At 51.4% G+C, this 24,430-nt stretch overlaps 1 protein-coding gene across 1 annotated transcript in view; it reads left to right on the top strand.

Moving 5' to 3' along the window:
- LOC147709939 (uncharacterized) overlaps positions 1-24,430 on the top strand; it is a 187,699-nt gene that overhangs the window by 71,828 nt on the left and 91,441 nt on the right. The window lies entirely within an intron of this gene.

Below are 24,430 nucleotides of genomic sequence, written 5' to 3'. Positions count from 1 at the left end.
CACGAGAGGAGGTAGCATTCTGGCATGTTCAGGTGTGGCGGCACGAGAGGAGGTAGCATTCTGGCATGTTCAGGTGTGGCGGCACGAGAGTAGGTAGCATTTTGGCATGTTCAGGTGTGGCGGCACGAGAGGAGGTAGCATTCTGGCATGTTCAGGTGTGGTTGGACGAGAGGAGGTAGCATTTTGGCATGTTCAGGTGTGGCGGCATGAGAGGAGGTAGCATTCTGGCATGTTCAGGTGTGGCGGCACGAGAGTAGGTAGCATTTTGGCATGTTCAGGTGTGGTGGCACGAGAGTAGGTAGCATCTTGGCATGTTCAGGTGTGGCGGCACGAGAGGAGGTAGCATTCTGGCATGTTCAGGTGTGGCGGCACGAGAGGAGGTAGCATTCTGGCATGTTCAGGTGTGGCGGCACGAGAGTAGGTAGCATTTTGGCATGTTCAGGTGTGGTTGGACGAGAGGAGGTAGCATTTTGGCATGTTCAGGTGTGGCGGCATGAGAGGAGGTAGCATTCTGGCATGTTCAGGTGTGGTTGGACGAGAGGAGGTAGCATTTTGGCATGTTCAGGTGTGGCGGCATGAGAGGAGGTAGCATTCTGGCATGTTCAGGTGTGGCGGCACGAGAGTAGGTAGCATTTTGGCATGTTCAGGTGTGGTGGCACGAGAGTAGGTAGCATTTTGGCATGTTCAGGTGTGGCGGCACGAGAGGAGGTAGCATTCTGGCATGTTCAGGTGTGGCGGCACGAGAGGAGGTAGCATTCTGGCATGTTCAGGTGTGGCGGCACGAGAGTAGGTAGCATTCTGGCATGTTCAGGTGTGGCGGCACGAGAGGAGGTAGCATTCTGGCATGTTCAGGTGTGGTTGGACGAGAGGAGGTAGCATTTTGGCATGTTCAGGTGTGGCGGCATGAGAGGAGGTAGCATTCTGGCATGTTCAGGTGTGGCGTAACGAGAGGAGGTAGCATTCTGGCATGTTCAGGTGTGGCGGCACGAGAGGAGGTAGCATTCTGGCATGTTCAGGTGTGGCGGCATGAGAGGAGGTAGCATTCTGGCATGTTCAGGTGTGGTTGGACGAGAGGAGGTAGCATTTTGGCATGTTCAGGTGTGGCGGCACGAGAGGAGGTAGCATTCTGGCATGTTCAGGTGTGGCGGCACGAGAGGAGGTAGCATTCTGGCATGTTCAGGTGTGGCGGCACGAGAGTAGGTAGCATTCTGGCACGTTCAGGTGTGGCGGCACGAGAGGAGGTAGCATTCTGGCATGTTCAGGTGTGGTTGGACGAGAGGAGGTAGCATTTTGGCATGTTCAGGTGTGGCGGCATGAGAGGAGGTAGCATTCTGGCATGTTCAGGTGTGGCGGCACGAGAGGAGGTAGCATTTTGGCATGTTCAGGTGTGGCGGCTTGATAGGAGGTAGCATTCTAGGTCATCTCTCTCTATAACTGAACATTGTTCTTCCATGTCTGCGCTAAGCAGGCTCTTGGTTGATGTTGTTGGACATAAGATTTCCTGAGCTCAGCTTTCTAATAAGAGTAAACGTGAATTTAATTGCATGAAATGCGCTGTCTGTAGTTTGGTGGTTCTGCAGTGCAAACCTAGCTTGGGAGCAATGAAGCTCTGTACATAGTAATATTAATAAATTATATCGTAAGGAGGGGAGGAGAGATTTGAGCTTGTGTAAACATAAGTTATACTTCCGTTGCTGTGTTCCTAAATTGCCTTAAAACTTGATTGGCCTATTTGACTTTCCTATAAGCCGTAGTATATCATGTAGAAGTACACCGATGGCAGGGCACGTTAAATGCCGCTTGTATCCTGCAGCACTTGTTGTTCCATCCGGCACACCGGCAGTGACAGCATGACTTCAAGCCTATCCTATGTATCTTGGCGGCTGGCTTTAAGTATTAAATAAGAGCACAATGTCCCCTCAGTGACTAGGCACAAAACGGCTCATAGAAAAAGCCAAAGGATAAGTCATAAGCTTAAATCTATAACTTTTGACCTGTACCAGCTTTGCCAATTCAGTTCAAAGACTGTTTTATATTTAATGAAAATCCAATCCAATGGCTAGGTCTGATGCTTTTAAAAATATGGAAAATGTAACTTTTAGAAAGTTGTGTTTCTTTTACCTGAAGCTGCTGGGGGCCAATCTGCATTAGCTTTCCAGCAAACGCCCAGCTTGTCCATGGCGGGAATTAGGTATGAAAACTGCTCCTAGGTCCGATACGGTGGCCTTTGAGTGGGGAGTGGTTTTAATCCCCTGGCAGGAAGACCAGTTTGGGTAGGCCCAGGAACTTAATTAACTTCAAAGAGGCCTGTCCTGCCACTAACAAATGTTAAGTCACACTTGGAAGGCCTCCGCTCCTGTCACTATATGCAGGCGGGCACCAAACCTACTGGGAATAAATCTGCCCCTAGAACAGGCTTTGAATAACCATAGACAAAGGGGCTGCTCATTACCCTGGCCATACCTCCGGGTGGCCACACAGGCTGTGCACAAGGGGAGAATGTCTTCATCTTGGATTTTGTGCGGTGCACTGTGGGATTGTTTGTAGTCGGGCAGATGGAAACTGCAAAAAAGTGGTTCGGGTTGTCTCCAGGAACTTTTATCCTACTGATTTGTGAGTGCCCAGTATTCATCCCCACATACTTGCTGGTGCCAGGAGTAAAGGTAGCACCTCTGGTACCCATTTCAGAATGCTAACTGGACCTGTGCAAGATCAGAGAGAACTGCTCCTGCGGTCTGTGACCCGAGAGGAGCCCTGAAGGACTGGAGCTGCCGTCTTTGACCTGAGAGGAGCCCTGAAGGTCTGGAACTGCTGTCTGACCTGAGAGGAACCCTGAGGGACTGGACCTAAGAGGAGTCCTGAGGGACTGGGCCTGCTGTCTGTGACCTGAGAGGAGCCCAGAAGGACTGCACCTGCCGTCTGTGACCTGAGAGGAGACCTGAAGGACTGCACCTGCCGTCTGTGACCTGAGAGGAGCCCTGAAGGACTGAACCTGAGAGGAGTCCTGAGGGACTGGGCCTGCTGTCTGTGACCTGAGAGGAGCCCAGAAGGACTGGACCTGAGAGGAGTCCTGAGGGACTAGACCTGCTGCTTGTGACCTGAGAGGAGTCCTGAGGGACTGGACCTGCCGTCTGTGACCTGAGAGGAGCCCTGAGGGACTGGACCTGCCGTCTGTGACCTGAGAGGAGACCTGAAGGACTGCACCTGCCGTCTGTGACCTGAGAGGAACCCTGAAGGACCGGACCTGCCGTCTGTGACCTGAGAGGAGCCCTGAAGGACTGCACCTGCCGTCTGTGACCTGAGAGGAGACCTGAAGGACTGCACCTGCTGTCTGTGACCTGAGAGGAGCCCAGAAGGACTGGACCTGAGAGGAGTCCTGAGGGACTGGACCTGCTGCTTGTGACCTGAGAGGAGTCCTGAGGGACTGGACCTGCCGTCTGTGACCTGAGAGGAGCCCTGAGGGACTAGACCTGCTGTATGTGACCGGAGAGGGACCCTGAAGGACTGGACCTGCCATCTGTGACCTGAGAGGAACCCTGAGGGACTGGACCTAAGAGGAGTCCTGAGGGACTAGACCTGCTGCTTGTGACCTGAGAGGAGTCCTGAGGGACTGGACCTGCCGTCTGTGACCTGAGTGGAGCCCTGAAGGACTGGACCTGCCGTCTGTGACCTGAGTGGAGCCCTGAAGGACTGGACCTGCCGTCTGTGACCTAAGAGGAGCCCTGAAGGACGGGAGCTGCTGTCTGTGACCTGAGAGGAGCTCAGAAGGACCGGACCTGCCGTCTGTGACCTGAGAGGAGGATTGAAGGACTCGACCTGCCGTCTGTGACCTGAGAGGAGCCCTGAAGGACTGGACCTGCCGTCTGTGACCTGAGAGGAGCCCTGAGGGACTCGACCTGAGAGGAGCCCTGAGGGACTGGACCTGAGAGGAGCCCTGAGGGACTGAACCTGCCGTCTGTGACCTGAGAGGAGCCCTGAGGGACTGGACCTGCTGTCAGTGACCCGAGAGGAGTACTGAGGGACTAACCTGCTGTATCTGACCGCAGAGGGACCCTGAAGGACTGGACCTGCCGTCTGTGCCCTGAGAGGAACCCTGAGGGACTGGCCCTGAGAGGAACCCTGAGGGACTGGCCCTGAGAGGAGTCCTGAGGGACTGCACCTGCCGTCTGTGACCTGAGAGGAGACCTGAAGGACTGCACCTGCCGTCTGTGACCTGAGAGGAGCCCTGAAGGACTGAACATGAGAGGAGTCCTGTGGGACTGGGTCTGCTGTCTGTGACCTGAGAGGAGCCCAGAAGGACTGGACCTGAGAGGAGTCCTGAGGGACTGGACCTGCTGCTTGTGACCTGAGAGGAGCCCTGAAGGACTAACCTGCCGTCTGTGACCTGAGAGGAGCCCTGAGGGACTGGACCTGAGAGGAGCCCTGAGGGACTGGACCTGCTGTCAGTGACCCGAGAGGAGCCCTGAGGGACTAGACCTGCCGTCTGTGACCTGAGAGGAGCCCTGAAGGACTGGACCTGCTGTCTGTGATCTGAGAGGGGCCCTGAAGGGCTGGACCTGCCACTGTGATCTGAGAGGAGCCCTGGAGGCCTGGAGCTGCTCCCTCTTTCACTCAGGTAGCACACACATTGCCCTTCACTCAGTAAACACATACACTGCCTCTCAGTCAGATAACACACACACTGCCTCTCAGTCAGATAACACACACACTGCCTCTCAGTCAGGTAACACACTCACTACCCCTCACTCAGATAACACACTCCCTGCCCCTCACTCAGATAACACACACACTGCCCCTCACTTGGATAACACACTCCCTGCCCCTCACTCAGATAACACACACACTGCCCCTCACTTGGATAACACACACACTGCCCTTCACTCAGATAACACACACACTGCTCCTCACTCAGATAACACACACACTGCCCCTCACTCAGATAACACACACACTGCCCCTCTCTCAGATAACACACACACTCCCCTCACCCAGATAACCCACACACTGCCCCTCACTCGGATAACCCACACACTGCCCCTCACTCGGATAACCCACACACTGCCCCTCACTCAGATAACACACACACACTGCCCCTCACTCAGATAACACACACACTGCCCCTCACTCAGATAACACACACTGCTCTTCACTCAGATAACACACACACTGCTCCTCACTCAGGTACCACACGCATTGCCCTTCACTCAGTAAACACATACACTGCCCCTCAGTCAGATAACACACACACTGCCTCTCAGTCAGATAACACACACACTGCCTCTCAGTCAGATAACACACACACTGCCCCTTAGTCAGGTAACACACTCACTACCCCTCACTCAAATAACATACACACTGCCCCTCACTCGGATAACACACACACTGCCCCTCACTCGGATAACACACACACTGCCCCTAACTCGGATAACACACTCACTGCCCCTCACACAGGTAACACATACATTGCCCCTCAGTCAGATAACACACACACTGCCCCTCAGTAAGGTAACACACAGACTGCCCCTCACTCAGGTAACACGCACACAGCTCCTCACTCAGGTAACACACACATTGCCCCTCACTCAGGTAACACAAACACTGCCCCTCACTCAGATAACACACTCTGACCCTCACTCAGATAACACACTCTGACCCTCACTCAGATAACACACTCTGACCCTCACTCAGATAACACACTCTGACCCTCACTCAGGTAACACGCACACAGCTCCTCACTCAGGTAACGCACACATTGCCCCTCACTCAGGTAACACATACATTGCCCCTCACTCAGGTAACACAAACACTGCCCCTCACTCAGATAACACACTCTGACCCTCACTCAGATAACACACTCTGACCCTCACTCAGATAACACACTCTGACCCTCACTCAGATAACACACACATTGCCCCTCACTCATGTAACACATACATTGCCCCTCACTCAGGTAACACACACACTGACCCTCATTTACATAACTACTTGGAGCTATGTTCAGGAATATGAGCGTGTAGATTGAGTGTATCTACCCCTTGAATTGAAGAGAAACAGCGATTAGTCATATATCTTCTACATCATAATGTGTAACAGGATTGACTGCCAACACTTCAACCAGGAAGTCTTGTCAGCCATCTTGGGACCCGGTTGAACCGAGTCCCTCAAAAAATGTAAAAAGGAAAAGGGGGCAGGGTAGAAACACCCTGACCCCCAATAACTCTTGCCTAGACTTTTTTTATTGAGCAGAGCATCAGGGACATTACAATAATATTTTCAGGGAGTTTAAAAACCACCTTTGATCAAGACACACTAATCCAAGATAAAACTGTACTTTGAAGATGCAAATATGTACAGAGAAGCAACTAACGCCCAACGTATGACAAAATCACAATTTTTCAACAAAGAAAATTTAAAAAACAACAATTGATCAGCATATACCGGTCATACGATTGAACCAGTGCAGAGGAGTGCAGAATATGTGCATGAAGAACAAATTACTACCATAGTCTGGAAAAAAGCAGGTGTCCCACATACTTGAATTAATACCCCCGCAGTTTACAAATAAAAAATTCTAGCTTTCTAAAGTGCTGAAGTGCTAAAGTGCTACCGTCGACCAGGCTTCTATGCTGTCATAATTTTCAAGATTGACTAAGTATTTCCAAATCGCTGTGAACTTTTTTATAGCCCCCACCCGCTTTGCATATGCTTCTTCAAATGTCCTGGTTCGCTTCATCTTGGTTAGCCATTTCGCATATGCAGTTGCTTCCGCCGACCTCCAATTTTGAAGAATTAAGGAGCGAGCAACAAGGGAAGAAATAGCTAGAAAAGTCTCCTCCACTTTTGTCAAATTTGTCCTAGATCTCGTAATACTAATAAGGGCAACCTCCGCCACTGGATCTATTTGCTTTTGGATTGCCCGGCTTATGGCCGAAAAAATCCTGCTGCAGTATACCCCTAGCTTTGGACAAGTGAAGAATATATGTAGCCATGCCCCTCCCCCTTCTGCCTGCCAATGAAAACATCTATTCTCCACTTCTGGATATTTCTTGTTGAGGGCTTTGGGAGGGAAGTATGCCATCAACCAGGACAAAAAGGCCATTCTTTTAAAATCAGCAGCTCTTAAAGACTTACGCCCTAGCCGAGATAAGGCCTGCCACTCCTGGCTAAAAAAAATACATTGAGGTTCCTGGGTTACTCACTCTAGGAATTTCTCGACCAGTGGAGACTCATTTTGGGCATGCAAAAGATGGTACCAGCCACCCCTCTAACCTTTACTCCAAATAGAGCAGTCACCAATTTAGTCGTGGCACAACTAAATGAAAGATTGTATCTATTTAAAAAATATACAATTTGTAGGTATTCGAAAAAAACAGGCTTATTCCGGTCACCGCATCTATCCTGAACCTCTTGCCAGGTAATTACTCTCTTCTGATTTAAAAAATGCCCCAGTTCTTCTAGACCACAATCCTTCCAATTACTGAGATGACTAGAATTAATTGGAAGACCCACGCTTTTACAGTTGCCTAATTTCAGATAGTGAAACCCATAAAAAACAATTTGCTGAAAAAAGAACTGTAGTCTAGAGGAGTATTCCAGAATAGTTTTGTATCTGTCCTCTTGGGGAGTTTTGAGGTTTTAAGAAATGTCGGGATCTGCGAGCCAGATTCTTGTACCATTTTATCCAGAAAAAAGTTATCTGATAAACCATTTGAAGACAATAGACCAGCTGTTAAATCTAAAATAGCTGATTCGTAGTATGTATGGATTTGAGGTATTGCTAACCCACCCTGATTGATATCAAGTTGTAGCACTGAGAGTTTAACCCTGGGAGCTTTCTTGCTCCAAACAAACTCTCTGAACATACATTCGAGCTCTTTGAAGTAGCTAATATTGATTTTTATAGGTATATTTATAAACAAGAAAATAAGTAGAGGGAGTTTGGACATCTTGATTAGGGCTACCCAACCTAATCAAGGTTAGCGGCAGACACAACCAATTTTCCAACAATTTCTTAATTTTGCCCCGTGTTGCCTCATAATTCAATTGATATAACTGCCCATATTGATTTGAGACATAAATCCCCAGATACCATCTTGGATCCAACTTGAGTGCCTGATGTTTAAGATTTTCCGGAAGAAAGCCGTATTGGTGTTCAGAGTTAAAATCTCTTTTTTGTTTTGGTTAATTGTATAGCCCCCAATCAATTAGAATTGACTAAATTCAGTTAAGACCCGGTCCATATTCTGGCTCTCAGGACTAAGATATAAAATAATGTCTGCGAACAACTTTAATTTTGACATGCCCGAGATCGAGGCGTTAATTGCTATATAACTACAAATTTTAATAGCCAGAGGTTCGAAAAAATGGTAAATATAAAGGGGAGAGCAGGCACCCTTGTTTTATATTTACTAACCCTACTTGATTTGCATTTATCACCAGCTGAGCTTGGGCCCCATGATAGATATTCCTGAGCATTTTTGTGACTTGAGGGGGAACACCAAAACTACTGTGACCATAGAAAAGGGCGTCCCAGTTGACCAGGTCGAATGCCTTTTCGGCGTCCACCATCCTAATATATACTGAAGTTTTGTTAATACTAATAAAAACGAGAGCCTGTATCAAAAACCCTGTATTAGACCTCCCGTCAACAAACCCCGACAGGTCTCTGTGAATCACTTCCTGGGCTAATGGAGTGAAACGCTGCGCCCAAGTTTTCATTGAAATCTTATAATCAGCATTGAGAAGACTGATTGGTCTGTTGAAGTTAACGTCCTTAGGGTTCTTAGCCTTCGTCACAAAGCTGACAACAATGGCTTTCTTAAAAAATGAGGGAACAGCACCTCCAGCCTTTACATAGTTATGAAGCTTTGTCAAAAAGGGAATCCGCTCCTTAGCAAATGCTTTATAGAATTCTATGGGCAGCCCATCGTCACCGCAAGCTTTCGCTCCTGAAATTTAATTTAGGACTACCGAAATCTTGGTACTTGATATATCGCATTGAACCTGGTCTACAGGGGTATAAGGTAGCCTCGGGAGTTCTCCCCTTCAAAGTAATTTTGTATCACATCCTGGCTAACCCCATATGTAACTATTTTGGCTGGAATCCCTGAACTTAATTATGGACACAAGGAATCACAGCTTGATCCCAGAAATAAGATCTTGTTCTGGATGGTAACGCACAAACAATTCCCTTACAGTAGGGCTCGTGAGATTTTGATGGTACGAAGGGTAGCTTAGGTGGGTTCTACAAAAAAAAAAACAATTCCAGGGGACTGTGTGATTGTTAACTTTAAGTACTCAGAAGTTGTACTTAGATTAGTAACCCAACCTTTTTGCCCCTCGGAACAACAAACTGCCATCAGAGTGTTTACCCTGGATTTTTTCTATCCCCCTTCCCAAAGTATGGGTGAAGCCTATACCGCCTTGAATCGCGATAGGTGGCGTATGGAATCTCATAAAACCCCCACAATTTATCCACACTACTCTTCCTCCTTTAATATTCCGGTCTGAAACCGATTTGGGCCCTTGGAGGATGTAGAATGACTGGGAGGACTAGAACTTTTTAAACACGACAAACCTGGATCATGGGCCCCTGAAATATTACCTCATTTAAGTCCGGTTTACCAACAGCTCACAGTGGGGTGGGATTGGCTCTACAAAGCTGGGACATTCCTCCTTGTAAGGAGTCCAATGGACCACTTGAAACTGGTGGATCTCCCCTAGCGGTTGTCTACAAACCTATAAGGTTACACATCGAGAACAAATCCACCAATGTCTGGGGAGAAAATTGTACTACTATTCCTGCCGGCCCAGTTCCTGTGCATTCGGTCCTACCGAGGGGGGAGTCTCTCCCGGAAAATAATTTTAAAGTTCTGTCCTGGAATGTGGCAGGCTTATCCAATAAATTAGCTTGCCCCGACTGAGGTTTTTTTATAGACCAGTATGATGTCTGCCTACTTCAGGAAACATGGTCATGGGAAGAGATTGTAAGGTTGGGTTTTGTGTCATGTAACAAATTGGCATCTATAGGAGAAAGGGCTCGAGGATTGAGAGCTGTGCGCCGGATATGCACCTGCATCTATCTTGAACACCAAGCCTGTCCCGCTACCCTAACCCCTACCGAGACTCTTTGAGCCTGTGCTCTGTTTGTACATAAGAATCTGCGGATCATAAAGATCCAATTGCTTGAAGAGATAAAGAATACGTTCTCTTGAATCCTACAGTGTGGTGTCCCTTTGTCGAGTGGTGCTGGCTCAGCGCGTGCGATCCTAGATTCGAGAACCTCTCCCTGAGGGGTCTCCCACCAGTGGTCGGCAGTGTTCCTGGGAAAGGTGGGTCACAGGGTGGTCAGGTATATATTCTGGCCTCCCCTGGGATCGCCCCTTCTAACATTGGTGGCAAGCGTCGGGATCCGAGCCCATAATCTAGAGATCGTACAGTGAGCAGCTGACGTACTACCGAACAAAGATGGCAGAAAGAAACACCAAGAGTTCCACTGAAGCCGACGCGAGTACCACGTTCCGGGTAGAACGGATGGAAGAGTACACGCACAAAGAATTGAAAGAATTTTGCAAAAACGGGGAATCGCTACCACAGGCCTGAATACGAAGGAAGACATGTAGAAAGCCCTACAAGCTTGGGTGGAGTCCGAAGAAACGCTTCCCCCGTCAGGAGGAGAAGCAGAGCAGCCGACCGAACCCGAACTCAACCCAAGAGGGAGTAGCAGCGCCCAGGTACGGAGCAGCGCACCAGATGGGGGCCTCTCCCCAGAAGAGCTAGTGGACAGAGAGAGAAACCGCATTCATGAACTTGAAATGGCCAAACTCAAAATTGAAGGCGAACTAAAGTTAGCAGAAAAGAAGCTAGCGGTAGAGCAGCTACGAGTGCAAGGAGAGTTGGAAGAGAAGAAACTCCAACGAGAACATAAAGGCAAGAGACTCCAGCTGGAGCACGAGCGCGTGGCCTGAAGGAGATCGAACTAAAGGCCCAGAGCGAAGAAAACCGAACCCCGGGGAACCGAGAAGCCGTTGCCCCGGTAGAGCCAAAAGTCCACATCTCCAAGGATGTGGTGAAAGAGTACTATAAGAACGACGATATCCAGCAATGGTTCAAGGCCTACGAAGTCGCCATGACCTCCCACTGAGTTCCACAGAAGGATTGGGGAGCTGGGTTGTGGGGTTGATTCCTGAGCGAGGGGAGAGACACCCTGCTCGACCTGCCGTCCTCAGTGCAGACCTCCTACAGCCACATGAAAGAGGCCCTCCTCACGAGATACGGGCTCACCCCTGAGATGTATTGCCAGCGGTTCCGAGAGTGCAAGAAGATCCCTGGCACCACGTGGGTGGAGTACGTGAACTTTTACAGTCGAGCATTAGAAGGGTGGATCAAGGGCAGCAAAGTTACCACCTTTGAAGAACTTACGGACCTCATTGCATGGGAACATTTGTCCTCAAACTGTTTCGTGGAATTGCGCCAGCATTTGCTGGACAGCAAGCTTGCAGATCCGAGGAAACTGGCCGTCGAGGCCGATCGCTGGGTGAACACCCGGGGCCCCGTAGGAGATTACCCCCGAAACAGTCAGGGACCTCCCCGCCAGAGGGGAGGGGGGAACCAAGGAAAACAGAGGAAGTCCCAGTCAGGTCCCCAGCGTAGTCCCCCCAGAAGCCAACCCCAGAACTTTCCAGCACCCCCGCCAGCCTATTCTGCTCCCCCAGGTAAACATGGGCACCGGGTCACCATCACCTGTTTCCGTTGCCTGCAGCCAGGGCATTAGGCCAGTGACCCCCAGTGTTCCATGACCCCGCGACCCTCCACGACAGCTCCCCCAGCCCGACAGATAGCCAATGTAGCCCTAGGGGAGGAGATGGAGAACACCGAAGAGTGGGAACCTGCTGCCATGGCCCTAGTCTCCCTAGGAGACCGGGAGATGATTCCCGGAGCCCCCTACCCGCTAACACAAAGAAATACCGGCAACTGGTGACGGTGAATGGCCACCGAGTGGAGGCCCTTCGTGACACCGGGGCAAGTATCACAGGTGTCCTCAGTCATTTAGTCAGAGAGGACCAAATCATTCCGAATGTCCTGTGCCCCGTACTTTCCGCTGACAACACAGAGAGCTTATGTAAGATGGCCCTAGTACCGTTCAAATGGGGGGGAGTGATAGGCAAGTTACGCGTAGCTGTCCGAGCCTCCCAACCTGTAGACTGTCTCCTGGGCAACGACCTGGAAAGTTCCCCGTGGAGACAGGTTGAGCGCAAGACCCACCTGGGCATGATGGGCCTACCCGAATGGGTGTGCGCCACCACCCGATCCATGTTGGCCCGACCCCCCTCCACTCGGGGCGGTCGACGCCGAGCCTCCCAGCCACCCCCTTGTGAATGAGAATAGGGACTACAGAACCGAACCCAACGACCTCCCCCCAGGAGGAGAATCCGTCGCCGACGACGAACCCTTGCACCCCGATCCCGCACAGATCCCTGAGCTAGATGATCTGCCCGAGTTGGCGCAGTGGCTTCACGAGGGGGGCCCCTCCCGAGAGGAGTTGTGCCGGGAGCAAGCCACTTGCCCATCCCTGGTCGGACCCCGGCAACAGGCCGCAGCCCAAGCTGCGGGCGACCAGTCTGGAACCCATTTAGTGTATTGAGAGAATGACTTCCTGTACAGTGAGAAAAAGTCTGCCGAGCTAGGGTCAGCCCGGGTGCTGGTGGTACCCCTACGCTTCCGAGACTTCCTCCTAGGCCTGGCCCACGATGTACCCCTGGCGGGACACTTGGGCCAGGACAAGACCTATCACTGCCTAGTTACCCACTTCTATTGGCCCAAGATGCGAGCAAACGTAGAGGCCCACTGCAAGTCCTGTCCCACGTGTCAGGCTAGTGGGAAAAGTGGAGGAACGCGCAAGGCTCCCCTCCAACCCTTCCCCGTCGTCAGTACCCCCTTCGAGCGGGTCAGAATCGACATTGTGGAGCCCCTAGACCCCCGAACCTCCCAAGGTCACAGGTTCATCCTAGTCCTAGTGGATCATGCCACACGATACCCCGAGGCCATTCCCCTCTGCACAGTAACAGCCCCCGTGGTGGGCCGGGCGTTGATGGGAATCTTTTCCCGAGTAGGTTTTCCCTGCGAGGTCATGAGTGACCGCGGCACTAACTTCATCTCCAAGTACATGATGTCCCTGTGGCAGCAATGTGGAGTGTCCTACAAATTCACCACCTCGTATCATCCCCAAGGAAATGGCCTAGTCGAACGGTTTAACCAGACACTGAAGGGGATGATCATGGGCCTAGAAGAGCCCCTCCGGCGTAAGTGGGACGTCCTCCTCCCCTGCCTCCTGTTCGCCTACCGGAAAGTCCCCCAAAAATCTCTGGGGTTCAGCCCATTTGAGCTGCTGTACGGGCATCCCGTCCAGGGACCCCTCAGCCTGGTCAAAGAGGGGTGGGAGACGGCCCCCCGCGAACCCCCTCCAGATGTGTTCTGATACATCCTAGCCCTCCGAAATCAGACTCGGACGTTCCGAGCGCTGGCCGAGGCCAACCTCGAGGCAAGTCAGGAGGAGATGAAGCGCTGATACGACCAGAATGCCACTCTGGTCGAGTTTCAACCGGGCCAGCACGTCTGGGTGATGCCCCCGGTGAAACCCTGCGCCCTCCAAGATAAGTGGACCGGTCCCTTCAAGGTCGTGGAGAGGAAGAGCCAAGTGACCTACTTGGTGGACGTCCAGTCCCCTCGGAACCCCCTGCGGGTCCTCCACGTGAACCGCCTCAAGCCTCACTTCGTGCGGACGGAGTTGAGCTTGCTCTTGGCCACCGACGACGGAGCGGAAGAGGAAACTGAGCCCCTTCCTGACCTCCTGTGTGCCACAGAAAAGGATGGCTCCGTAGACGGAGTGAGCCTCTCTCCCTCCCTCACTCCTCAGTAACGTGAAGACTGCCGCCAGCTCTGGGGCAGTTCCCTGATTTGTTCTCCCTGGTCCCCAAGGTCACCGACTGGTGTGTCCACGACGTGGACACCGGAGACAGCCCGCCGGTGCGACACCGAGCCTACCGAGTACCTGACCGAGTCCGGACCTGCATCCAGGCCGAAGTCTCAAAAATGCTCACCTTAGGAGTGGTCGAGCCCTCCGACAGTCCATGGGCCAGCCCAGTGGTACTGGTCCCAAAAGCCGCGGCCCCTGGTGTTGTCCCCGAACTTCGGTTTTGTGTGGACTACCGGGGGCTCAACGCTGTCACCCGAGCAGACGCCCACCCCATTCCCCACGCAAGACGAGCTCATCGACCGCCTGGGGTCTGCTCGCTACCTGAGTACCTTTGACCTGACCTGCGGCTACTGGCAAATTGAGCTCACAGAGGGAGCCAAGGAGCAGTCCACCTTCTCCACCCCGGACGGGCACTATCGCTTTCGAGTGATGCCGTTCGGGATGAAAAATGCCCCGGCCACCTTTCAAAGACTGGTGAATCGAGTCCTGGCCGGGCTGGAAGAGTTCAGCGCCGCATATCTGGATGATATTGCGGTGTTCAGTTCGCAATGGGACGAGCACCTCCGGCACCTCCGGAGGGTGTTGCTGGCCCTGCGCCAGGCAGGCTTGACAGTGAAGGCTAGCAAGTGCCAGATTGGGCAGGGTTCAGTGACCTACCTAGGCCACCAGGTCGGGAGCGGGCAGGTCGCCCCTCTCCAGCCTAAGACTGATTCCATCTTGGCCTGGGAGCCGCCCACCACACAAACCGAGGTCCGAGCCTTCCTGGGCCTCACCGGTTACTACCGGAGGTTCATAAAGAGTTACGGCAGCATAGTGGGTCCCCTCACAGAATTGACGTCCAAGAAGCAGCCCAAGCGAGTGCAGTGGACCCCCTCCTGCCAAGAGGCGTTCGACGCCTTAAAAACGGCCATGTGCACCGCCCCCGTACTTCAAGCCCCGGACTACTCAAAGGAGTTTGTGGTCCAATCCGACGCTTCCGAGCATGGCATTGGGCCGTACTGTCCCAGCTCAATGAGAAAGGCATAAATCCCGTGGCCTTCATTAGCAGAAGGTTGCTGCCCCGAGAACAGAGATGGAGCACCATCGAACGAGAAGCGTTCGCTAGGGATTGCACAACTGTCTGTGGTCGGGTTACCCTTAACAGCCAGGCTGTTACCACTGGGGTATTACCCTTCTCTGCATGTCAGAACCTGGGCATGTTAACCAAGATAGGCCACTTCCTGATTGGCAAGCTGCCTGAATTTCCCAGCACCTCAGCCAGCTCAACAGGTACGGATTTCACTCATATCACTCTTGTGCTCCAGCCAGCTCGTTCCCAAGGAGTCTCCATAAACCCTGAATGGATTTGAGCACTCACGTATGTTTAGAAATAGCCAGACCCCTTCTCTAGACTTTAAATGCTTCCCAGACCATCTAAAAAATGGTAACATGTAAGCAAATATTACACCACCAATCACTTTTCACCAACTTCCCTTATACTAACATCTAAAAAACGGTCTAATATTGTAGTACTGTATTATACTATGACAGTACTCCTTCTGTAACCCGGATAGGAGCCGAGACGGGAAGGACGTGGACCGTCTCGGCTCCCGGCCAGCGCGCTGCTCCGGCCTGGAGCCCAGCGTCCTTGGGAGGCCCCCCGCGACGTACACGCTCCATAATTGTGGCGGAGGGTGTGGGGCACCTGCAGGGCTACCCAGATCGCTGCTTGCTGCCGGTGGAGCAGCGATTGCTGAGTGCTCCTGATCCCCGCCGAGGACCCAACATGGCGGCCGCCCGTTGCCAGCTCGGGCTGTAGAGCAGCGGGGAGGAGGAGCGGAGACCGGGGACGAGTCGGACGGGCGCTGTGCACCTGAACCGTGTGTGGGGCGCCTGCCGCAGGTCCGCGGTGAACCTTGCTTGTCTGAGAAGCTCACTCGGCTGAACCTGTCCCTCGCTACATCGGACCCTCGGAGGCTGGAGGTGAGAGGGAGGGAGGGAGGGTGGAGTCGCTGCCCTGGGAAACATCGGAGTGGAGTCCCTAGTCGAGCAGCGAGACGAGAGGGAAACACACAGCGCCGTCGGGTGTGACGGAAGGGGCTGCGGCACAAGGGCTCAGAGCACCCTGCAGGCAAGAGCGGTGATTCCTCCTCTGCTCGGGTGACCCCCTGCGTCCCCCCCCCACCGGCTGCCACCGGGACCCTGGGAACAGGTCTCCGGTGCCTACAGTTCACGATTGCCCCCCGCCCCACATCAGAGGATTCCCACAGCCTTGAGGGCAGTGGAGGGGCTCGGGGACGCTGTTTGATGCACCAGGAAACCGCGGAGATTCGGGGGCGGCAGTGGACGAGGCCCCCCCCCCCCCCCCCCCCCCCCCCCCCCACTAACTAACTGACGGGCTGCTACACAAAAAAGGTCATACATCTGGAACTGAGCACTAACGGACGGGCTGCTACACAAAAAAGATACTTCTCTTGACCAACGCTTGTACTTTGACACAACCCTTTGTTCAAAATGGCGGGGTGCTAAAAAGAAAGGCAATAAATCACCGCCTGTGCCTTCAGATGCCCACAAAGCCCCTGCAAGATAAGACTCCCTCACAGCAACTCAGGAACTGGGCTAGCTTGAAAACGAAACTGCCCTCCCTGCTCACAAAGCCACAATAATAAAAAGAGGACTACTGTCTCTTCTCCTCATATGGGGCGGCCATCTTTGCCTAGTCTCTCTCTCGGGTGGATAGCCGGGGTTTACACTCATGTGTTTACACCATTTTCTGGATAGAATGTCTACCTTCTTATATGGCAATACTATATCTCTAGTTGTATTATGTTCACTAGGAACTCCGTCATGACTTCAAACAAAGTAGTTGTAAAGGGACAGCTGAAATTCCAGGAGCCTAGTCCCGACAGGTCGACGATTTCGAAGGGCTGGAAGAGGTCCCCCACTACACGGTGGAGGAGGGCACTGGACATTCCAGGAGCCTAGTCCCGACAGCTCGACGACTTCGGAGGGCTTGAAGTGGTCCCCCGCTACACGGCGGAGGAGGGCACTGGACATCGAATGCTGTCTTATTTAAAGCGCTTTGATAACCTATTCGGTTCAAGTTATTGAAATGTGCAACGTAACTGATTCTATGTAAACTGCTGTGTTAACATGTAACGAAACTTGTGCTATGTAAAGCGCTCTGATAACCTAATCGGTTCAAGTTCGCGCTATAGAAAACTCTAAAAATAAAATAAATAAATAAAAAGTAGTCTGGGCCCTCAAGAAACTCCGACCCTACCTGTTCGGAACCCACTTCCGAGTGCAAACAGATCATTGACCCTTACGGTGGCTCATGCAGATGAAGGGAGAAAACCCCAAACTGCTGCGATGGTCAATCTCCCTCCAGGGGATGGACTTCACAGTAGAACATCGCCCTGGTACTGACCACACCAACGCTGACGGCCTCTCCAGATTCTTCCGCCTCAGCGATGAGAACCCCCAAGAGGATGGGTAGTTCCCCTCGACCTTCAGCTGGGGGGGACGCGTGTTGGACCCGGCCTCGTGGCGTGGTCCTCACTGACCCGTAGTGACCCCTCCTGACCCGTGCACCTCCCCATGGCCCTGATTCACCCGACCATTCCCTCCATGACCCACATCCCCGACACTGGGCTTCCCCGTCCTCGCCCTCCATCTTCCTGGTACCCGAGGCGAATGCCCATGTCCCTGCACCTAAGATGGCCGCCCCGGCCCCAGCCCGACCTCGGCGCGCCATGGCTGGCTGGGGGGTAGAGCACTCCCCGTGAGCGAGAGAGGGAGGAGTAGCTCGATCACACCTCCTACCTCCCCTCGAGAGATGAGTCTCGATCGCCCCTCCGGCCTCCCTGAGGGCTGGCTCCAGGCCTGCTGAGTGTCTGGGATCCCCCCAGACCCAACTTGAAAGGATGAAAGGAGCCGCTGAGGCGGAACCAACAACAACCGGACCCCAGGGGCTAAGACCGCCGCCTGCGAGGACTCCGGACATCAAAGAGGAGCAGTCCTATATCAAGGGTGGCTCTGGGACGATCAGGCAGTTGTATCCTGGAACTACGAGAGCCCTGCTGACGTCGTCGCGGCTCCTACCTAGCAGAGAAGGACTTCTGCTCGAAACCATCTGAGCCCTGCTGACCTCGTCGCGGCTCCTACCCGGCAGAGAAGGCCTTCTGCCCGAATCCATCTGAGCCCTGCTGACCTCGTCGCGTCTCCTACCCGGCAGAGAAGGAGTTCTGCCCAAATCCATCTGAGACCTGCAGACGTGGTCGCGGCTCCTAACCGGCAGAGAAGGACTTCTGCTCGAACCCATCTGAGCCCTGCTGACATCGTCGCGGCTCCCTTGCAACCTTGAGAACTCCTGAGCCCTGCTGATTCGATCGCGGCTCCCGAAAGACCGTAAGAACTGCCTCATCCTTGCTCGAGCCCTGCTTATTCAATCGTGGCTCAGAGACTATCCTGGTCCGGCTGGACCCAAGATCTACCCGTATCCCCCAGCTCGAGGATTGAGAGCTGTGCGCCGGATACACACCTGCATCTATCTTGAACACCAAGACTGTCTTGCTCCCCTAACCCCTACCGAGACTCTTTGAGCCCGTGCTCTGTTTGTACATAAGAATCTGCGGATCATGAAGATCCATTTGCTTGAAGAGATAAAGAATACGTTCTCTTGAATCCTACAGTGTGGTGTCCCTTTGTCGAGTGGTGCTAGCTCAGCGCGTGCAATCCTAGATTCGAGAACCTCTCCCTGAGGGGTCTCCCGCCAGTGCTCGGCAGTGTTCCTGGGAGAGGTGGGTCACAGGGTGGTCAGGTACATATTCTGGCCTCCCCTGGGATCGCCCCTTCTAACAACAGGCTGGAAGTCCTTCGGGGTTGTCTTCGGTCTCCTCCGGTCGACGTCCGTCCTTCTTCTCCGGCAAGCGTCCTGCTTTCCCGAACTCGCCGACGGTCTCTTCCTCTTTCCGCCTTTCATGTGATGAAGCGACCACTGATAGTCCCACCAGATCCGACGTCATCAAGGGAGGCGCGGTTTCAGGGAAGTCCAAGCTTTCCTTAAAGGGCCCACTCCAGTCCTGCGGAGACAAAGTCACAGGGGATGACAAAGGAGAGTCCGTGACCTGGTGACAGGGGAATAGGAATATGCGGGAATTCGGGGCAATAGTGAGAACTGGCAGTGGATATGGTCAGTTTACAGACGAGCCGAATATCGCGCCTGAGAAGTGGATGGATCACTTCCGGGCACTGTATTCAACCGAAATGGGTACTTCAGTGGTGCTGACAATCTCCCAGAAAGAACATGTTGACCTCCCATATAGTCCTGAAAATGTTCCCACACTGCCCAGACATAAAGCTGAGGTAGGCACAATGATAACATTGTTGGAGGTGGAGGGTGCGATTAAGAGACTCCCGGTGGGCAAGGCACCGGGCCTTGATAAAATCCCCGGGGATCTCTTTAGGGATCAACCAGTAGTATGGATTCCATACTTTTGCCTGATATTTAATGCCATTCTCCAGGGCTCCCCTATACCTGAAACTTGGCTGGGGGCTGAGATTGTCCCAGTATTTAAAAAGGGCTCTCCATTAATCCCCGCAAACTACCGTCCGATCAGTCTGATCGACGTTAGTCAAAAACCATTTGCGCTGATTATCCTCGATCGGCTTCCACCTGGAGGGAGGAATGTGAGATATTGAGCCCGTACCAAGCCGGATTTAGGGAAAAAACATCCACCGTAGACCAACTTCTTAGATTACAATTTTTATATTGGAAAACTGTGAAAGTAGAGGGTGGCGGCCTCTACTTAATTTTTGTTGACCTTAAGGCGGCATTCGATCTGTTACCTCGGGACATCCTGTGGGTGGTACTGGCGGACATGGGGATCCCCACCTATCTCCTTGATGTTATCAAGAGACTCCACTCAAATTTTTTTGCCCAAGTTAGAAGTGGCAAAAGGGGTGCCCTGACACCCAGGTTCTTGGTCAATAGAGGAGTGAGTTAGACCGGGGTGTGTCCTGGCCCCCACCCTTTTTAGGTCGAGCTGGAGAAAGCAATGCGAAGCATTGCATCCAGCTCGACAACTAATGTTGCCCGTCTCCTGGGAATCTGAGACAGGGGTCGGGCACGCGCAGCGATTGGTGTCTGTGGACGCGCACGTCCAGGCGGGCGCCGTGCACATCCCCTGCCTCACATTCCCTGAAGTGCGCAAATACACACATACACACATGCACTCGCAGGCAGGCACACACGCAGGCAGGCACACACACACACATGCGCATGCACACACACGCAGGCACACACACGCAGGCACACACTCCTCCCCCTCCCTTACCTCACCGGGCTCGCACCATCTGGAACACGCCGGGCTTCTCATGGGAGCCCCGCAAAGCACTCGAGCTCCTCTGCCAGGCCAGCACGAAGCGGGGCTCTCCCCTTAGGCATGGGAGCCCCGCTGGTCTTCACCCGGGCCCCCTCCTGGGACCCGGGACTTCAGCTGCCACTTCGTTTTCGCTCCGGGGCTCGCTACTGAAAACGAAACTTACGAATGGCGCGCATGCGCAGGCAGCCCCTGCCCTCTGGCATAAAGACGCACATTAGGAAACCAAGTTAGTAATATTAAGGGATTCACACGCACTGACCAGATTTCAGTAATATCATTAAGGTTCAGTGGTTGCATACCGCGTATCTGTTTGGGCTCTAACCTCCTAAATCCGAGTATTATCCGCCTGGTCTTTTTGGTTTAGTCTCCTCTGGCACCCATGCGCTCTCCAATAACTGGAGCGCTGACCACCCTGTCACTGGGTTAGCGGTGCACTCATCCGACGTGATTGTCGCTCACGCATGAACGTAGTTGTCATTCCCTCAGCCTGTGCCCTGCCACAGAGACCACACTTCCGTGTACAACTTCGAGCTGAAGGAGCATTTCCAGATTTTGGGTCCTGTAGACGGGCACGACCTAGGCAAAGCGGGCGGCTGGCTATCAAGCAGTAAGTGGCGCAGGACGCACGGTCAATACAAGGTATGTCTCCCTATGTGTGAAATCGTAATGACCCCCGTTTATCTGTTTCCCACCCACCAGCGAGTGACTTTCAGTCACCGCCCACCTGCCAGGACCCATGCTGCAATACCGCTTCCTTTCGAAACGTAACCCTTCTGACTTTATTCTTTTATTTTTTACTTCCTAAGATAGTTGCACTATGTTCGTTGGGGCAATAACTCGAGATCATACTACTGACAAATAGTCACGATGAATACCGGTCACCGGGAATTTGTTCCGCGTCGGTTTATTTTCCTTGCGCACAACACCCTAATTAGTGTATCGGCACACTCTGCAAATTTTATTTTAATGCCGGTACAAAGTAATCATGACTGGAAACCTGAATAGGAGGCATTTCTAGGTCAAATCACTCGTCCACAGAGCCAATTAAGATATGTGATGGTAGCAAAAATGCCCCAAACCAGCAATTTTGGATTTTTTTGTCAAATCGAATAATTTATGACTAAAGTAATATATTGTAGGAAAGTTTCAAAATGACTTGCATGTGCCAATTGAATATTCCATACACCAAAAAATAAATCCTGAGCGAAGTCCTGCCCTCTCTTGAAATGTAATGCATCTAAAACAGTTACAGCAACAGATTTCTCACAGTGAGCAAGAGGGACACGTGCTCCAGATGTCATCCTAAATAAGCAAACCACACAAATGTATGGCCTAACGTGAGTCGAAGGGAAAGAAAAGTTCATTTTGAGAAGTGTCCTGGGGCACAGCAGCTTCGCTTTCGCTCCCCTGTTATCCCATTATAACTGTTCCTCCATATTCTTCATCTCCCACTCCCTTCTCCACTGTCTTCCCCTTCCTTCATCGCTGTTGTCCCCTCTCCTTGTCTCTCTTTCCCTATTACCTACCCACTGGTCGTTTCTCTATCTGCCTGCCGTCTCCCCGCCCGACTTTCCAATTCTCTCACTTCCCTCTTTCTCTCTCTATCCTATTCTCCACACCATGTCGTCTATGTGTCTCTCTTCACGTTTCTGTTCCACCCTCTGGTTTCACTTCTCTCTTGCTCCGTTTATTTTCTTCTCACTATCTCTTCTCTCCTTTCTGCTCTCACTATCTCTTCTCTCCTTTCTACACTCACTCTCCTCTTCCACCTCACTTTCGTACTTGTTGTTTGCCTCACACATTCTCCTCTTCCCCCTCCCACGGCTCGCTCTTAGTTCCACTTCTCTTTCCTTTCTTTCATTTCTCGTTCTCACTTCTTTCTCAGTAGTTAAACTTCTTTTGCACCTTATCTCTGTCGTCTCTGTTAATCCCTCTCTCACCCTCACACCCTCACTCACTCTCACACACCCTCACTCACCTTCACCCACACCCCTCACAACCCCCACACCCCCTCACCCCCCACCCTCAGCCCCCCACCCTCAGCCCCCTCACCCCCCACCCTCACACCCCCTCACCCTCACACCCCCTCACACTCACACCCCCTCACACCCCATCACCCTCACACCCCATCACCCTCACACACCCTCACCCTCACGCACCCTCACCCTCACACACCCTCACACCCCCTCACTCTCACACCCCCTCACTCTCACACCCCCTCACTCCCCCTCATACCCCCTCTCACCCCCTCACACCCCCTCGCCCCCTCACCCCCTCACACACCTTCACTCACCCTCACCCTCACAGCCCCTCACGCTCACTCTCACACCCTCACACCCCCTCACCCTCACACCCTTTCAGCCTCACACACCCTCACTCTCACACACCCTCACCCTCACCCACCCTCACACCCCTCACTCTCACACACCCTCAAACACCCTCACCAGCATAGCATGACAAAACATAGCATAGCAAAACAAAGCATAGGATAGCATAACAAAACATAGCATAGCATAACAAAACAAAGCATAGGATAGCATAACATAGCATAACAAAACACAACACAACAAAACATAGCATAGCATAACAAAACATAGCATAACAAAGCATAGCATAACACAACAAAGAGTAGCAAAACAAACCATAGTAGAACAAAAAATAGCATAGCATAACAACATAGTAGAACAAAACATAGAATAGCATACCAAAACACAACAAAACATAACATAACAAAACATAGCATAACAACATAAAACCAAGCATAGCATAAAAAACATAGCATAACAAAACATAGCAAAACAAAACAAAACACAACAAAACATAGCATACATAACAAAACACAACAAAACATAGCATAGCATAACAAAACATAGCATGTCATAACAAAACATAGCATGTCATAACAAAACTTAGCATAGCATAACAAAACACAACAACATAGCATAGCATAACAAAACAAAACTTAGCGTAGCATAACAAAACATAGCATAACAAAAACATAACATAGCAAAACAAAGCATAGCATAGCAAAACACAACAAAACATAGCAAAACATAGCATAGCATAGCAAAGCATAGCATAGCGAAACATAGCATAACACAACAAAAGATAGGATAGCAAAACAAAACATAGCATAGCATACAGCACCACTCCGCACCACCACAGCATCACTAAGGGGCACCACAACATCACCATGTGCTACCACAGCATCACTGATCGCCACAGCATCACTCGTTCGTGATCACAACATCACTCAGCGCCACCACAGCATCAATTTGTGCAACCATTCAACAACACCTTGTTCAAATATGTTCTCTCAATGTTTCAAGCTTTATTAAAAATGTAACTAAAAGATGTTAATATTTCACTTCTGTTCTTGGATTTTTGTCACAATAAAATACACTGAACATAATCTTCACAAAAGTTATTCACAAAAGGTTTAAGCTATTGCCAATATAAATTACAATAGCTATTATTTAAGTATTAATTCTTTTTAAAAAATTTAAGCCATCGTTATTTGTAATATCAATACATCTAAGTCACGTAAATACAACACATATTGCATTACAAATGCTATAGGTGTCACATTTGCGAAAGTTAAAACTATTGGTATTGTAAATGACAAAGCTATTACTTTCGCTATTTTCAAAACCAACACATAAATACAAAATTTGTCATTTACAATACCAATAGCTCAAACTTTTCTAATGCGAGACCTATTGCATTGCAAATGCTTGTTTGTCTTTTCGTCAATGCCTTAATTGCCCACCTTATGGGGGTCAAAGACATCGATGCCCCGAAAATAAGAAATGAACAGGTAGTTGCATTAATGTTTGCTGACGACACCCTTCTATTTTCAAAGTCCCCGATGGGAAACCAGCGTGCCCGAGACAGCTTTGCCCGTGTCTGTAAGAAGAGGGGGCTGGAGATAAAGACACTAAAGACAAAGTATATGATCTGTAATCCACCAAATACCACCCGGCCCCACCCTTCTCTAAACGGTGTCACTCTGGAAAGGGTAACAGTATTCGAATACTTGGGTGTTACCCTCACTGATAATATGGAGTGGGGTGCCCAGATGGCCAAGGCT

The sequence above is a fragment of the Lissotriton vulgaris genome, chromosome 6 (assembly GCF_964263255.1).
Source record: "Lissotriton vulgaris chromosome 6, aLisVul1.2, whole genome shotgun sequence".
Lineage (NCBI taxonomy): Eukaryota > Metazoa > Chordata > Amphibia > Caudata > Salamandridae > Lissotriton > Lissotriton vulgaris.
The sequence above is the reverse complement of the archived record's forward strand: the minus strand, read 5'-3'. Positions and strand labels throughout refer to the sequence as shown.